This window comes from Mirounga leonina, unplaced genomic scaffold (assembly GCF_011800145.1).
Source record: "Mirounga leonina isolate KUSES-001 unplaced genomic scaffold, KU_Mleo_1.0 Mir_154, whole genome shotgun sequence".
NCBI classification, from domain to species: domain Eukaryota; kingdom Metazoa; phylum Chordata; class Mammalia; order Carnivora; family Phocidae; genus Mirounga; species Mirounga leonina.
In genome coordinates, this window is record NW_023270389.1 from 29,179,131 (window position 1) to 29,197,161 (window position 18,031).

The window sequence follows — 18,031 nt, forward strand, 5'->3', positions numbered from 1 at the left end:
TCTTCCCTCTCTAGGGCCGAGAGAGTATTAAGAACAATCTAAGGTAAATTTTTAACAAGATGGTCTAGCTTGGGCTTTGTAGACTTGACTAATGAAGTAAGTGGTAGTTTTTAGCTAAAATAACCTCATTGTTTGGACAAGTTTTCTCCTTTGAGTTTTCTAGGGTCATTAGAATGATCTAACTACCTTACCTGCTATTTGAACTGGCTGAGCCTCTGGAGGGACAGAAAACAAAAGAAGGGTGTAGAAATGCAAATAGATAGCTCTAAATTCCAGTCCCAGGCTGCCAAAATAAAGCTAAAGCTGACATGGAGGGTCTCCACAGAGGTCTGTGGAAAGTCTCTAGAAAAATCTCACAAGATGAATTTCTTTTCATGGATTGGAGTCCTTTGGTAGGTAAGAAAAACAAAAACAAAATAAAAACAAAGGGTTTCATACTTGGAATTTGCTCAGTGCCAGTTGAATGGCTAATTGTTTCTTTTTTTCTCCATCCCCCCCCCCCCCGCTTTTTTTTCTGCCTGAATAGATAATCCTTACAAAACATCCATTCATTCTACAAGTGAAAATTTCAGGAATACTCGACACTGGCCTTGGCAAGACTAATGGACCGAGATTGAGTGATGGATTTGTGTGTTGTGGCTGATATATGTTTTGGTGTTTTGTATGCTAGTTTAAGAATATTTTAGCATTAGAAGATTTATAACATTTTAATTAATGAATACGATGAAGGCTTAAACTTGTAGATGAAATTATAAGACACAATATTTTTGTAGCTTCTTTTTGAGCACAAAGTTGATTGTTCTTGTTGCTTTAAGAAAGGACCTGCTGATAATGTTAGCTTTCTTTTCTGTTTCAGTGTGACCACTTTAACTGATATGTAAACAATTACTTTTTAAGGGAAATAAAATGAGGCAATACAGCCTCATGAAAAGGACGCACAATATCAGATTCTTAATTGCTAAATTAAATTTGGGCTCTTACTTGATTTCTGCTATGAACTGGCTGCACGACTTTGAGTAAGTTATTAAGTTCCCCTTTAAAAAATATAACATTGGAATGAGAAATATGTGATAGTGAAAAAATATCTGTGAAAGTGTTTTAAAGTCCCATGAAGAAAGCACAATCAGAAACCACAGTTGCGTTGGCTATTTCACTGAAAATAATCTGATCTTGTCAGTAAACCTAAATTTTAGTAAGATTGGTTTATTTTTTTAAGCCATTTAATTTCAAATGCTTAGGAACTCTTCAATTTGTTAATGGAAAGAAACGCCGTATACACCGGATGGCTACACAGCAACTTTATTCTGGTAAAATAATCTCTTAAATCCTTGTATACACAGTCACTAACTGTTGGCTTTATAAGGTCAGCGCAAGCATACCAGCCCTGTGGCTGTTAGGAGCTCCGTGCGTCCAAGATAGCACTAACTCGAACAAACACACAAAACAGCAAATAGTTTAAACAGCGCCAGTTGATTTGTGTGTAACCCAGTCTGAACAGAGGATTCTAAAGAAACTCACCAGCAAAGTTACATTAGTTCTGGAGATCGTTAGGTTGTATCAGTGGCGGTTAGCTATGCCTTATTAAAAAGCAAAGGTTAGAAAGTGGAATCTTGAATTCGGATACTCTTAAACTATTAAGGACTACAAGCAGCAGGCCAACTTTTATTTCTGACTGCTGACTGCTTTTGAAGGAGAAAGCTTTGGAAACTGATATTCCAGTTCCCAGGTCCTCAAAGAAGCATAGTCTAGTGAAGAAGGATATTCTGCCGGGGTTAGCAGAAGCCTCGTGGTTTTAGGAACTAGGGATGCCAGGCTCCCGGGTTCTGAGTTCCAATACTGATTCTGTCCCTGAGTCACCCAGACCAGTCACCCACTGTCTTGTGTTTCCCTCTTTAGAGAAGAGCTAAGACTATTGACTTTTTTTTTTTTAAGATTTTATTTTTAAGTAATCCCTACACGCAATGTAGCTCCAACTCATAACCCTGAGATCAAGAGTCACACGCTCCACCGACTGAGCCAGCCCGGTGCCCCAGACTATATTGACTTTTTCAGAGGTTGCAAAACACATTTAAAAAGGATAGGAAGGCACTAAAAAACATGTAATTATGAAATATTAGAGGGGGTGCATTTTAATAAAGGTAAGTGCATTCTATTTTTAAAGATTTTATTTATGAGAGAGAGAGAGAGAGAGAAAGAATGAGCGGGGGAGGGGCAGAGGGAGAGGGAGAAGCAGACTCCCCGCTGAGCAGGGAGTCCAACTAGGGGCTCTATCCCAGGACCCGAGGATCCCAGAACCATGACCTGAGCAGAAGGCAGACTTAACCGACTGAGCCACCCAGGCACGCCCCCCCTTTTAAAAATATTTTATTTTATTTATTTTTAAGATTTTATTTAATCATTTGAGAGAGCGCATTAGCAGAGGGGAGAGGCAGAGGGAGAAGCAAGCAGACTCCCTGTTGAGCTGGGAGCCTGATGACAAGGGGCTCCATCCCAGGACCTGGAGATCATGACCTGAGCCGAAGGCAGCCGCTTAACCATCTGAGCCACCCAGGAGCCCCTTTAAGATTTTATTATTTTTTAAAGATTGTATTTATTTGAGAGAGAGCGAGAGATTGAGAGAATGAGTAGAGGGAGAGGCAGAGGGAGATGCAGGCTCCCCGCTGAGCAGGAAGCCCGACGTGGGACTCGATCCCAGGACGCTGGAATCGTGACCTGAGCCAAAGGCTTAACCATCTGAGCCACCCAGGTGCCCTAAGATTTTAAGTAATCTCTATACCAAGGTGGGGCTTGAACTGACAACCCTGAGATCAAGAGCTGCACGCTCCACTGACTGAGCCTGCAAGGCGCCCCTACAAAGGTAAGTGCATTCTTTTGATAATTGGAAGGTGATAATCTTTGTGTAAGAGTAGAGAGTTTGATTTCAGAATAGAGTTTTATGTTTGAAATCTCTTATTTGAACATTGAGAATTTGGGTCTTTGTTGGCTCTGTTAATCTATGTTGCTTATTGAGAGGGAACTGTTAACAAGTAGCCTTACCGGAGTGGTTAATTGCTTATCAGACATTAGACCCCCAGGCTTTCTAGAAAGGTATATTTAAATTTAGTAACTGACTTTCAAAGAGGGAGACTAACAAGTACAGGGCACTGAGCATGGGTTTTTTACGTGTTGTAAACAAATGTACAGAGTGAATTCTCCAGAGACCTTAAAAAAGTTGTTTGTTTTGAAGGAAATTGATTGAAACACCCATTTCATTCCTCGCTTTCCCACGACTGTTCAGCACCAGCTTGGGTTTTGAATTCTTCTTGTTGGACATCACTTAGATCCCTCATTAACACAGCAAACCTTTCAGAGATGGAACTCAATGTTTGTTAGTTTTTTTAATGGTGCCTCTCATCATTAAAAAAATGGGTATAGTTTTTAACTCTTCATCCTTTCAGCCTTCTTTAGACTCTCTACCAACCCAGCCAGTCCTGAATTCCGTTCAGTTTTTCCTTCTGTGTCTAGCATCCCTCTTCTGATTCCCATTAAAAACCGGACTATCTTCCCATCATCCCAAATGAACAGTTACTATTACTTTTGTCCTGTTTCATTTTTTTTTAATGACATAAAACATTGGAGATAAGGTCAAGTTTCCTTTGAATACTAATTCCAGTTCCATTTTCTCCTTCTATCCTCGCCTCACAGAGCCCCTGTTCAGTTTGATATGTGCTTTAAAAATATTTTATATATATTTAACATGTACACATAATTAATAGGTAGTATTGTTTTATAAGTTTAAATATCTATAAATGGTTCCATGTATACCTATTGTTCTATGATTTGCTTACTTTCCTGGACATTCTTTTGATAGCTATCCATGTATCCATACATATATATATAGACTAGATATAATATATATACATCGTCATTATTTTTAATTTCCTGGTATTTTATGGTACAAATAATACCATATTTTATTGATCAGTCCATTAGTGGATATGGGTTTTAAAATTTTCACTAACATAAACAATGCTTACATTATTTTTACCTATGTCAGATGTAGGTATTAGTTTCTTAGACTAGACCCAGGATGCAGAATTGCTACATTTTAAATATGCCCAATTTCACTTTTAAGAAATATCACCAAATTGATTTGCAGCTGTTTGAAAACTGTTCCCCAAATACTCTCAACTCTTTTCAGACTTTTTTTTTTTTTAAACCCCACAATCCCAAGGTTAAGACCTGAGCTGAGCTGAGATCAAGAGTCAGACGCTCAACCGACTGAGCCGCCCAGGTGCCCCCAGACTTATTTTTTTTAATTTATTTAAAACAATTTTTTTTTTTTCAGGGAGACTGGGTGGCTCAGTCATTAAGCATCTGCCTTCGGCTCAGGTCATGATCCCAGGGTCCTGGGATCGGGCCCCGCATCGGGCTCCCTGCTCTGTGGGAAGCCTGCTTCTCCCTCTCCCACTCCCCTTGCTTGTGTTCCCTCTCTCGCTGTCTCTCTGTCAAAAAATAAATAATAAAAAAAAAAATAAAAAAAAACAATTTTTTTTTCTTGTGATAAGAGCTCTTAAGATCTCTTAAGCAACTTTGAAATATGCAATACAGTATTGTTAACTATTGTCACTATGCTGTACATCCCTATCAGGCTTCTTAATTTTTGCCAATTTTAGTGGTAACAAATGGTTTTCTCTTGGGTTTTCAAGTTTCACTTCAGTTCATTATATTCACAGTCCTTCCCTAAGGACAGCTCTTTTCTGAGCACTCTCCAGGTCAAACACTTCAGAGGCTCTCCGCTATCCACTCAATCCAAACTGTGGCTGACCACGGCCAAGTCCTCTGCAAGCAGCCTGTCTAGCTTCGTCCTTATGTGTCTGGCTGTACCAAAATGAGCTACTCACCATTTTCTCAAATTCGGCTTTTATTTTCTGCCTCAGCAACTTGATCACTCTCTTCTGCATTACTTTATTGATTCAATAAATATTTAGTAAGTTCTTGACTTCCTGCCAGGTGCTGAGAATGTAAGAGTGAACAAGAAAGACAATATCTAGGCATGCATGGAGCTTACCATTTTTAGCAGAGGATGGGGAGGGGCAGAAGGAAAACGGTAAAAATATAAACAAGCTAATTTTTCATAGTTGTAGGTACTATAAAGAAATTAAAGGGGCTCCTGGGTGGCTCAGTCAGTTAAGCATCTGCCTTCAGGCTCAGGTCATGATCCCAGGGTCCTGGGATCAAGTCCCAAGTTGGGCTCCCTGCTCCCCCGGGGTGTGTGTGGGGGGTCTGCTGCTCCCTCTTCCTTTGCCCCTCCCCCGTTTGTGCTCTCCCCCTCCCTCAAATAAATAAATAAAATCTTTAAAAAAAAAACAACAAAGGGGCGCCTGGATGGCTCAGTCGTTGGGCATCTGCTTTCGGCTCAGGTCATGATCCCAGGGTCCTGGGATCGAGCCCCGCATCGGGCTCCCTGCTCTGCAGGAGGCCTGCTTCTCCCTCTCCCACTCCCCCTGCTTGTGTTCCTGTTCTCGCTGTCTCTCTCTGTCATATAAATAAATAAAATCTTTAAAAAAAACCAACAACAAAAAGAAAGTAAAATGGAATGTTAATTTGACTTTTTGTGGTGTTGTGTATATGGGGGGGGGGGCGGTCCAGGGGATGTGGGCATATCCAGGTAGGAGCCTTAGAAGGGCAGGTGCTCAGGGAAGGCTTTGCAGAGGAGGTTATATTCCTCCTGAGACCAGCAAGGTGAAGCTCATTCACAGCCCAGGAGTGTTGCTAAGCTGGAGCAAATGGAGCCTCTATGCAGGGATGGCCTGGGTATCCTGACGAACAGAGCTGCCCTTGTGAATGGGCAGTCGGGGCTTGGAGAGTGGTAAATGCAGTAGGAGACACAGACAGGCAGAGCTGTGCCTCTCAGAGCCTTGCTGGTGCTCTCTTCAACTGTAGTTTGTCATTTATTTATTTATTTAGTAAACTCTACCCCCAACGTGGGGCTCAAACTCATGACTCAGAGCTCGAGAGTCACATGCTCTACCAACTGAGCCAGCCAGGTGCCCCTGTAGTTTGCACTTTAAAGCCATGATCAGATCCTCTTTTTATAACCATCCCTGAGCCTGCCAGCTGAACTACACGATCTTTCTGGTCCACCATGGCAAGTGGTGGTACCTCTTAGGACACTATACGTGGCACTTTGGGATCTCGGGATCATTTCTTCCCAAGAGCTGATTTGCTTTCATCCGTCATTTTGTTTCTACCTTGTAAGGGACAATATTTTATTTTATTTTAAGATTTTTTTTTTTAAGTATCTCTACACCCAATGTGGGGCTTGAATTTGCAACCCCGAGATCCAGAGTCACATCTACTGACTGAGCCAGCCAGGTGCCCGACAATACTCTATTTGAGAATGAGTAAAGTAGAGGGAGAAAAGGTACAATGCAGAAGAAGCCTGTCCCTTCTGACTGAGTCACTTTGGAATGAACTGAGTTTCAGTGAAATAAACTTTCTCTTAGTGTATCCAAGCTAATTTTCACAGTGGCAAATAAAATTAACTTAATTTTCTTTAATAATTGGTAAGACCAGTTGTAGTTCCCAAAGTGACTTTTTTTTTTACCCCACCCAGGTTTTTTCTCAGAATAACAATTAGTTATTGCTATTAACAATTAATAATCATTAACAGTCTTGGTTTTTTTACCTTTTTAAAAAGTCATCTTTATACCCACCATGGGGCTCAAACTCATGACCCCAAGATTAAGAGTTGCATGCTCTACCGACAGAGCCAGCCAGGTACCCACCCAGCAATCTTGTCTTTGATGCTGTGCCCACTCTGAGCTTTAACTTTTTATGAAGAAGTGATGGTGTGTTATGTGCATTGGGGACCTTTCTCCAGCACCACCAGCTGCTGAGGGTAACGTTGTGTCTAGAGACTGTGATACATGTTTTCATGTGGTTATATCCCTTTATTTTCAGTATAATCTTTGAGTTGTGTATTAGATTTCTTTTCTAGATGAAAAAAACAGGTTCATAGAGGTCATTTTTGGTCCCCAGCTTATAGAATTAGCAAATAGCGAGCCGACATTTAAATTTGGGGCTTCTGACCACTTCTATGTGAAGCTGCCATGCTTTAAATAATAATATAGCAAACACCAACCACTTGCTATTTCCAGACACAACCTTAACCACTGTGCTCTTAACCACTGTGATGTGCTTGCTGTTCATCTCATTTTCCTTCTTTAACTCTCATTTTCTGTGAGCATGTATCAGACAGTGAGAAGCAATTTTAGCTGTAGGTAAGAGATGGGCTCTGTCTGGAGCTAGATCGCCTGGGTCAAGGGCTTCTCTACCAGCTTCCTGGCTATGTGGGCAAATTACTTCACTTCTCTGTGGTTTGCGTTCCTTATTTTTAAGGGGGGGATAATAACCGTATTATCTCATTGGGTTATTGTAAGGATTCACCGGATAATGCACATAAAGGGCTCTGAAGGAGCCTCCTGACCCCTGGAGCTAGCGTGGGCCTCCCCCAGGTGCCCTACACCTCTGCCCTGTGCCTGCACCCTGCCTACTTCCCTCCGCGTGGTCTTCCCACATCAGATGGACCGCCCTGTTTCCCTGAGGGTAATGGGAGCTCTTGGTGGGTGGGTCTGCTTGTTCAAATCTTAAGGCTCTAGGGCAGTGACTGGCCTGTAGTTGGCTCTCAGTGTCTATTTGTTGAATGGCCCTGTGTTTCTGATAAACCTGAACTCCAGCTTCCATGTTGAACAAAATAATTGCTACTCTGGTTTCCCGTCAATGCCCTGTGAATTAGTGTTCCCTGAAACTCCATTTCCAGGGCTTCAAATATCTCAAATGACTCATGAGTCAGTTCTTCTAGTTCTGACCATTTTTAAAAAATCTGTTATCCCCAGCTAACTATTAATAAAAGAAAAGCCCGTATGCATCCCAAACTCAACATGTTCAAAACCAAACTCACTGCCTTTTCTTCAAGCACAGCTCCTCTTCTGGGGTCCCTAGCCGGGTTGATGATGTGTGTGCCTTACCCCCCGCCCGCTTAGAGACCTTGGAGACCTCCTGTACTCTTCCCTCTTCCCTCTCTTCCCCTCAGTGTGCAGCCAGCCACCTATGTGGCTGCCCAAAACCTGCCCGGAAGCCACTGCCAGAGGTCCGGGGCCAGTATTCGGCCACCTGACTCCTAAAGCATGTACCCTGAACCTGAGGACTTTCTCCAGGAAGGTCCCTCCTTTGACCTCAGGATCACGGCTTTAGTTTGGACTGGATCTGTTCCAGCATGAACGGCCTCCCACCTGTGCCTCACATACAGCTCCTTCTCCACCCCGTGGCAAGCATTATCTTTCCAAAAACAAATGCAGTCCTACGACTTTGCTGCATTCAAACCACTGGTGGGTGGAGGAGCGCCTGGGTGGTTCAGTCAGTTAGGTGTCTCACCCTTGGTTTCGGCTCAGGTCATGATCTCAGGGTCCTGGGATAGAGCCCCCCATTGTCGGGCTCCCTTGCTCAGCAGGGAGTCTGCTTGTCTCTCTCTCTCTCAAATCAATCAATCAATCAATCAATCAATCAATCTTAAAAAAAACCGAAAACAAAAACAAACACTGGTGGTTCCCTTTGCATGTTTTAAAGTCTAAACTCCTCACATAGCATCAAATCACCTTCTTGGTCTTTCCCTAGCTTCCCTCCCCCTCCATTGCCTCTACCCTCAGCAATAGCTTAGCCTCAAGGTCTCCTGCCAGACCAGGCAGGTTCTGCATCTGCTGCTCTGGGTCTAGAACACCCTTTCTCCCCTTTGCTTAGCGAAGTCTTTTTTGTCCTTCAACATTTAGCTCATAAGCCACATCCTCTGTGAAGGCTTTCAAAGACAGCCCCAGACAGCCCCTCCCACCAGTGTACCTCACAGAGCCTTCTGAGCCCATAACTTTGGTGAACACATTTCTGAATCAAAAGTGCAGATGTGACAGTTCACACAGCAAAGCATGTGCTCCTGGAGACAATGGGACAGATAATTGAACAAAATCCAGAAGAACCTCATGGAGATTACTCCTTTTTTCTCTCCACTACCCCATGAGAGGGCCAAGGAGGACCCTTCCATGGCAGGGAGCTGTTCGTAACTCTTTGTATCTGCCCAGTGCCTGGCACGATGCCCGACTCAATCAGCGTTTGGCTGAATGTACCAAGATTATACCAGGCCTGAGGTTCTTTAAGATTTGAACAGATCCAAATCTCCTGTGTAAATTTCCCCGAAATAACCGACCAACCACACCAAACCGTAAAAGCCATCATTTCTGTCTTGGCTTGATCACTCGAACAGTTTACTTCTCCTGGCTTCCACGTCCTTATCTATGAGTTAGGGAGAGTAGCAGCTACTTCTAGGCGTTGCTGTGAAGATTATGTGAGCGAATTGAAGGAAATCAGCAAGCATGGGGCCTGGCTAAGGAGTCTTTGTTTCAGGCACAAAGATATGTGTAGCTCATCTCTATAAACAGGAACTGGGAGGCAAGGTCATGTCCTAAAATAACTTTTTTAAAGTTAGGATTATATTGGGAATTTTAAAAGGTAAGACAGTTTAGAATATTACTAATATTTACTAACAGCTTTAGCCTACGAAGATGCATCCTCCTAAATTTTAAGGTACCCTTTGACTTTTCGCCCATACAATTTAGAGTTGGGCTGGGGGAGGTGTGATTCACCATTTGTCGCGCTGCACCTTTGTTTATCTGCTTTGTCTGATCCCAAACCTAGCCATGCAAAGGAATCGCTGGGGTGAATGTTTTTACAGATTCCTGGGCCCCACCCCACACGCCTACTGAATCATAATTGGGGGCAGGAAGGGGACTGCAAATCTACATTTATAAAAACCTCCCCTTGTGGTTTGATAATCTGCAAGTTTTGGGAACTACTAATACATTACGCTCAAAATTCTCAATTTCTCAGCTTTATCTTCTTTATAATTAAAAAAAATGTGTAAACTATTAGCTTTCTCAATGCCTCTTTCACCTTCACTGTGGTCTGTTCATCCTGCTGGTGGAAAAACTGGCTCCAGTTAACAATAGGAGAAAAAAAGGTGCAAACTTTACCAGCTTCCCCACCTTCTTAGCATCGGTGAGGTATTCCCCACCCCCCTCCGTGTCCTACTGGGGCAATTTAAATGCTAATGTGTTAAATACAACAATCTCTTTTAGCAATCAGAACTGTTTTTCTGCCAATCTTATTTCTCTTTATATTTGTGGGTTTATTCCTCAATTCATTCATTCATTGGCTAGAGAGGCATATGTTTAGACTCTTCTACCTTTCAAACCTTAAAAAAAAAAAAAAAGAAAGAAAGAAAGAAAAGAAAATTCCATCCTGGTATCTTCTTCTCTGCAGTACTTGCAAGAGGAGAGGAACTCGTCCACGCTCCAAACCTGAGATCTGCAATTTGAATGTGCTGAGTCACCTAGTCTTTGCAGGGTCAAACATTTTGCACCTAGGAAAAGTACTGCAGAAAATCAAACTGTGAGCAGCTAGCTGGTATGTTGTTATTTAAATACGAATAAGGAGACTGGAAAGGGGATAATGCAGAGATACATTGTAACTTACTATTAACTTTTAAACTTGTTTTCAGAGATTTCTAATAGTCTGGTAAATCCTCTTTCTGTTTGATAATTTGTTGGTGAAATTCTTTAAATATTTCTTCCTGTTCCTAGAAAGTGAAAATGAATATAAATGGTAAAGCAGTTGTCTTACAGTGTTTAGAAAAAGGAAAAAAAAAGTCTTTGCCTTTATTCTGAAGTTTTGCATAATTAAGCTTCTTGAATTAACTTTCTTTTGAAGAATTAATAATAAAAACCTAACAGTAATGAACTAGATATTGAGAGTTGATGTCTAACTTTAGTTGCACTTTTAGGAAGTCTGTTTTCCTATTTGATCATGTAGTTGAATAGACAGTGAGGAGATGTTACTACGACTGTATTAATAGGGGAAGTGGCAGGAAGCTACAGAGTTTCCTTAGAATCAGAAAGAAAGTTTATAGAACTCTTACTGGGAATCTGGATTATAGATAAAGATAAAACTTGGACTAATTTGTATTTAGAATTACTATCTTATTTTTATAATATAAAAGTGTTTCCCTGTAGAGTATTTGGGACTAAAGAGAATGCAAGCATTCCTTCAACAAGGATGTCAGAAATTTCTGTTTACCGGTTTTAACAAACATCCTAAGGTCATTTCACCAGATGGACACTGACTGTAGAACCACTTAAGAAGATTGTCCTCCAGAGTGTTTTGAGTCATGAGTGGGGAGCAGCAGCTTGATCCCTTTTGGATGGAGCAGTGGGGACCAGTGTCCCCAAACTAGCACCTGCAGAATAACAACAAAATACTCACCTCTGAGCATTCACTTCTCTGTGCTAAATGCTTAGTTGTACTCCCTCTATCCATCCTTACAGTCACCTAGAAAGGAGGACCTTTTTTTTTTTTTTTAAAGATTTTATTTATTTGACAGAGAGAGACACAGTGAGAGAGGGAACACAAGCAGGGGGAGTGGGAGAGGGAGAAGCAGGCTTCCCACGGAGCAGGGAGCCTGATGCGGGGCTGGATCCCAGGCCCCTGGGACCATGATCTGAACCGAAGGCAGACACTTAACGACTGAGCCACCCAGGCGCCCAGAACTTTTATTTTAAAGCAGAATATACTAAAACTGAAAGGCTAAGTCATTCCCACTGCACTCCTAGTTAGTGGCAGAGTGAGAATTTGAGCCCAGGAGCCTGACTCTAATACCCTGGTATCACAGTGGAGAGTACCTCTTAGCTCACAGAAATGACTACTCACCGGCAAGGAATGTTAAATATGGAAAGAACATCATCAGTTGGTCAGAGTTCTTGTTTTCTCTCAGAGAACAATTAAGGTGGCGGGGGGTGGGGGGGGTGATGGGAGAAAGAGAAAGAGAAGAAAGGGCAGAAAGACTGAAAGTAGCCCCACCCAAGAGCCCAGTGGGACCCAGAGCAAGATTTGAACTTAGTACACCTTCCAGCTCAAAGCTGCCTGTCCCTAGCACCTACAGATAAAAATGTGGAATGTATTCCCTATCTACAATGTTTGTTTCCAGCTCAGATTGGTAGACATAATACAGTGACTTGGCATTAAAGGAACAACAACAAAAAAGCCTAACTAAGCTTACTGCCTCTCATTTGGCTCTCCAGAACCTGAAGTAGGCTAACATTCCACAGGTAGCATAAGGGTCTGTCTTGGGCCAGGGCAAGGACCGGAAGCATCTAGCATTCAGCAGAGTGGTCCGAAGAATGGGTGCAGTGTAGGCCTCAGGCAGACATGGCTCTAAGCCTGGGGCAAGTGATTTGATCCCTATGAAATCAGGATGGCTCCTTTTCATCACAGGACCTAGCATGGGACCAGAGGAGAGACTCAGCAAAAGTGAATTTTTTTATTTTCACTTCTTCAGAGGCCCAGGTATAGCTAGTTCTGAGATAGAGTATCCCAGGGGACCACACTTATCCCAGGTGTAGAGAGGCTCTGGGGTCAGGCGGCTGGTGAGTGCCAGCTCGGGTCAGGGCAATTCTCATGGAGAAGATGAGACGTGAGCAAAGATTTGAAGCTGCTGAGTGAGTTAGCCATGTGGGGATCTTGGCGGAAGAGGTTTCCAGGCAGAGAAAATAGCTAAGGCAAACAGAAAATTGCCTACTGGCAAGATATAGGAATACAAAGGAATAGGGTGGCTGGAACGAGTGAGTAGGGGAAGTAATAGAAGGTGCGGTCAGAGGGGCACCTGAGTCGCTCAGTCGGTTAAGCATCCGCCTCTTGGTTTCGGCTCAGGTCCTGATCTCATGAGTCATGGGACTGAGCCCCTGGTCGGGCTCTGCGCTCAGTGGGAATCTGCTTGGATATTCTATCCCTCTGCCCCTTCCCCTGCTCTCACACTCTCTCTTTCAAATAAATAAATAAATAATATATATATATATATATATATAATTAAAGGTGAGGTCAGAGAGGTAAGGGAGTCAGACTGTTTGGTATTATCTTAAGGACTTTGAGTTTTACTATGAGAGAAATACGGAGCCATTGCTAGGTTTTGAGCAGAGGAGGACATGATGTGACTGAGGTTTTGAAAAGATCATTCTGATTGCTGTACTGAGAATAGACGTGTAGGGGCAAGTTTGAAGCAGGGAAACCTGTTAGTAGCCATTGCAGTAATCCAGACAAGAGAGGATAATGGCTCTGACCAGGGTTCATGACAGTAGAGGGAATAAGAAGTGATCAGATTCTGGATATATTTTTGACAGTAGAACCAATGGCTTGGGGGAGGACATGTAGATGGAACAGATTTGGGGGGAAGACTAAGACTTCATCTTTGTTCATGTTGAGATGTCCACTTGATATCCAAGTGGAGGTCAACAAGTGGAAAGAGAGGTATTATCTGGTGACACATATTTGGAAATGATCAGCATATAAACATTTGAAAGCCTGGTGACTTAGGGAGATCCTAAAGGGAGCACTGATAGAGAAGAGGAGGGGTCCAAGGACTGAGCTTTGGGGCATTCCAACATTGAGAGTTCTGGAAGAAGAGGAGGGATCAGTTATGGAGACTTGAGACAAGGCAACCAGGGTGGCCCTTTGGAATGTGGCATTCACGAGGCAGATGGTAAGGAAAGAATTCTAGCTGAGGGAAAGGGTGAGAGCAAAGACCCAGGGCTGTGAAAACCTGATTTGGGCGTGAGGGGGAGGAGAGCAAATGGTGTGGCATGGGGAACTTGTAGGGGAGGAGTTTGGGAGAGACTACAGGTGAGGCTGGAAAATGGGTTTCCCCAACTTTTTTTTTTCTATGACTTTATTCATTTATTTGACAGAGAGAGAGAGCATGAGCAGGGGGAACAGCAAAGAGAGAAAGGGAGAAGCAGGCTCCCTGCTGAGCAAGTAGCCCGATGAGGGGCTCAATCCCAGGACTCCAGGATCATGACCAGAGCCAAAGGCAGATGCTTAACCGACTGAGCCACCCAGGTGCCCCGGCTTCTCCAACTTCTAATGGACTTGGACCCTCAACTTAAGACTTTGGTGGTTTATTTTGTGATGATGGTGGCTAGGATTCATTGAGGTCTTACTCTAATTTATCATGTATCAGGCACTGTGCTAAGCACATTACATGCTTTAAACCCTCCCTTAAAGAAAGACAGTAATATTATCCTCTGTAGATGAAGAAACTGGCTCAGGGAGGTCAAAGATTTCACCCAAGGTTACCCCTGGAATAACGGCCTTTAACCCAGGCAGTCCCATTCCAGAGTCCATCCTTTTAACTACTAACCCGTCCTGTCTCCTGGAGGCCTAGCTCTTCTTAACTGGGTGTTAGAAGGTCAGAGGCTTGAGAGCTTGCATCATTTCTTTGGAGAAGATCTGGCTTCACTTTGTCTCTTGGAGGAGAGGCTTTACATGCAAAAGTTCAAGACAGATCTGGGGCACCGGTGAAGGATTTCAAAAAGGGTGATGACTTGATCATAGTAGCATATCTGCTTGGATATATCATAGTAGCATATTGTAGCATCCTGATCTAGTGGCAGTGTGGTGAACAGAGTGGATGCGGGTGCCTGGGAATACGGGGAGGGAAATAGATTTGGAGCAGATTAGCTCTATATGGAACTCTTGAGGGATCTGAGAGCTGGCCAAGCAGTGCTTTGCAGGCTGAGGGTGTGTGGCTCCACGGAGGCTGAGCTGGAGCTGTGGAGTTGAGAGCCAAAGCAGTTGAAGGAAATGAATCACAGTCTGGGTAAGGAAATCAATTTTCAGGTGTTCATCATTCATATATAAACCCTTTTCTGAAATGGATCCCCCTGAGAACAAGTCAGCCTCCCACTTTACAGGGAAAATGCACATCTCTTGCCTTTCCAGCATCTTACTATGAGGTGTTTGGGGGGTGTCTACAAACCTGGGCTCCAAACAAAGGGGCCATTCTCAACACTGATGCAGGTGTGAGAAAATGAGGGACTATGCATGGGGGTGACACTTCCTTTTACAAATCAGGTGGTTTGAGCTGTTTGCCTTCAACACTTTTGGAGGGAGACCTAAACATAATTTTTGTTGATAGATTACAAAGTAATTGTGGGGCTCTGGCTTGCCTGGACGTCAAAGATTTGAGTAACACTGCTGTAAGTAGAATACTTCCATTCCTTCACTTGTGTATTTTACAGTGTTTCTCAGTGATTGCCTCAGTAGAAGGAAAGGTAGGAAGAAGTAATTATACCAAACTGTTTCAGTGTAATAAAAAGGCATCCACAGACCCATGAACTAATAATTGGAAAATAAACCCAGTTCATCTCTAGTGAGGGATATATTTCCAATAAAATTTTACTTTTTATGTTTAAGAATTGTTTTTGTAATATACTTCTGGTGCTCTGATTAATTTTGTACTACTAATAATTAGAATTTGTTACTACTCAGTCCAGAATTTTGTGTATTTGGTGAATTATGGACACAGAAACTTTATTTTCATTTCTAATTTTTAATTTAATTTTTAATTTATATATATAGTTTGTGGATGAGATGCATGAAAAACTTATTGATAAAAAAACTTTGAAACACAGAAATAGGGGCAGCTGGGTGGCTCAGTTGGTTGGGCTTCTGACTTACGGTTTCGGCTCAGGTCATGATCTCATGGGTCATGGGATCGAGCCCGACACAAACTCCACACTCGGACGGAGTCTGCTTGGATATTGTCTCTCTCTGCTCCTCCCCCCACTCGCTGGCATGCGTGCTCTCTCTCCCCCCCCCCCAATAAATAAATAAATCTTTAAAAAAAAGAAACATAAAAAATCGGGTTTAAAAATCTGTGGGTAACACAAAAATTTGTACATGAATATTTATAGCAGCATTGTTCATCATAGCCAAAAAGAGAAACAACCCAAATGTCCACCATCTGATGAATAAACAAAATGTAGCATATCCAGATAATGGAATATTATTAGATAATAAAAAAGGAATGAGTACTGATACATGCTACAACATGAATGAACCCTGAAAATGTTATGCTAAGTGAAGGAAGCCAGTCACAAAAGACCACATATTGTATGATTCCATTTGCATGAAATGCCCAGAACAAGCAAACCTATAGACAAAGTAGATTAGTGGTTGCTTAGGGCTGTGGTAGTACAGTGGGGAATGAGGTGTGATTGGCAATCAGTAGGAGGTTTCTTTTCAGGGTGATGAAAATGTTTTAAAATGGATTGTGGTGATAATTGCACAACTCTGTGACCATGCCAAAAACCATGAAATTGTACACTTTAAGTGGATGGATTATATGATATGTGATTGATACTTCAATAAAGCTAATTAAAAAATCTGTGGGGCAAATAGAATGGACATAGGACTTAGAAAAAAGAATGATGTGCCCTTTCTGACTGCTAAAGAGCTTGTGCATGCACAAAACACCCTAAATGAGATTCTTTGGAACCATTTGAACTTGGGTTAAAATTTGAATGTCAAATTAGACTTGGCCTAGGGGCATAGAGATTTTATTTTAGGGGATTCATGAGCAAAAAAAGTTGCAAGCCCAATCGACGAGATCTGCTAAGGAGAACGGTTAGATTAAGACAACAGGACTACAGGAGGAAAATTAGGAACACCAACATGTAAGGAAAAATGGAGGCAAAACTAAGAGGTAGGAGGAGAACAGGGAGGACGGTTTCCAGATGGAGGGAGGGGCAGGCATCACCTGGATTGGGCCAGGGAAGGACTCAGAGCCACCCAGGGCATCCACCTGGCAATTATGAGGTCATTGACATCAGCACCCTCCCTCTTAATAAACTAGCACAGAGGCTGGTGGCTGGAAACAGAGTTGAGAGAGGTTCGAGAAGAGAGCAAGGGGGAGGAAGTGAGGACATGACTGTGGACTGCTCTCTTAAGAAGTTAGAACACAGAGATAATGGGGCAGCGGTTTGCTAACTTTGGGGAGAAGTGGTGTAAAGGTAGTTGTTACCACTTGAAAGTGCAATTGATGTGAGCATGTTTGGGGACAAATGGTAAGAAGCTGGTGAGTGAGAGAGTTTTAAGATGGAAGAGAGAGCATCCTGAGCATCGGACAGCTTTGGCTGAACCCCAGGGGAGGCCAGGGAACGGCTCCTGGCTTCCTTCAGCGCCGCGCCTCCCTCCGCCAGCGACCTAGGCATGTCATCACTGGGTGCTTCTGCGGGACCTCACAAAGTCCTCGCTTAGGCCATGAGCCCCTATCTTCAGATACTCGGTGTCCTAAACTTCTTATCTCATTTTTAATGTTGCAGATGTTTCGGGCTGGACGGGGTAGGGGGTGGGGATGGATCAATAGGCTTGCTCAACATTGTTTTGAATTTGACGGATTTCGGCTAAGAGCGGCTTCCAAATTTCTTGGATGGGAGTGAAAAAAAGAGGTTTAAGGTAAAAAAATTTTAACACACCTTCATTCGTGTGAACTCTGCTGGAAGTTAAGAAACCAGTCCTCGGCCAAAGCTGGGGGAAATGGGTCACAGATTGGGGGGCAGAGGAGATGCTTTTTCCTTCTATGTATGGCCTAAGCCCACGCACACCAGCTGGGCCCCAGAGTGCATGGTTGAATATGCAGCATCAGACTGAAGAGGGTCATGTGAAAATTCACAGTGAACAGGGTTTTTCCCCACTGGGCGCTTCATTGTCACTCTGGTTCACTTGAGCTGGTTTCATTATTTTTACACCCTTACGAAATGCTCTCAGCAATAACTGCAACAGTTAAACGAGAAGAAAGGAAGTATTTAGTAATATTAAGAGAGGCTCGGTGGGGACAGTGCATCTTGCATTATTCACTGCTGCAGTGGGAAGAAAAAGACTGAGCCAAGGGAATTTCTTACATTCCTCATGTATCTAGAGCTATACCGTCCCTGTGAAGGTCACGGCGGACGGACACAGTGAGGTCGTGGTTGAGGGGGAGGGCTGACTTTCTCCTCTAAACCTCCTCGATCTTTACATAGTCTCTTTAGATGGCTTAATATTAATGCTTGGAGAACTGAGGAATATGTTAGAAGGTGGCCAAAGGACCATGTGGTTCCAGGTAGATGTACCT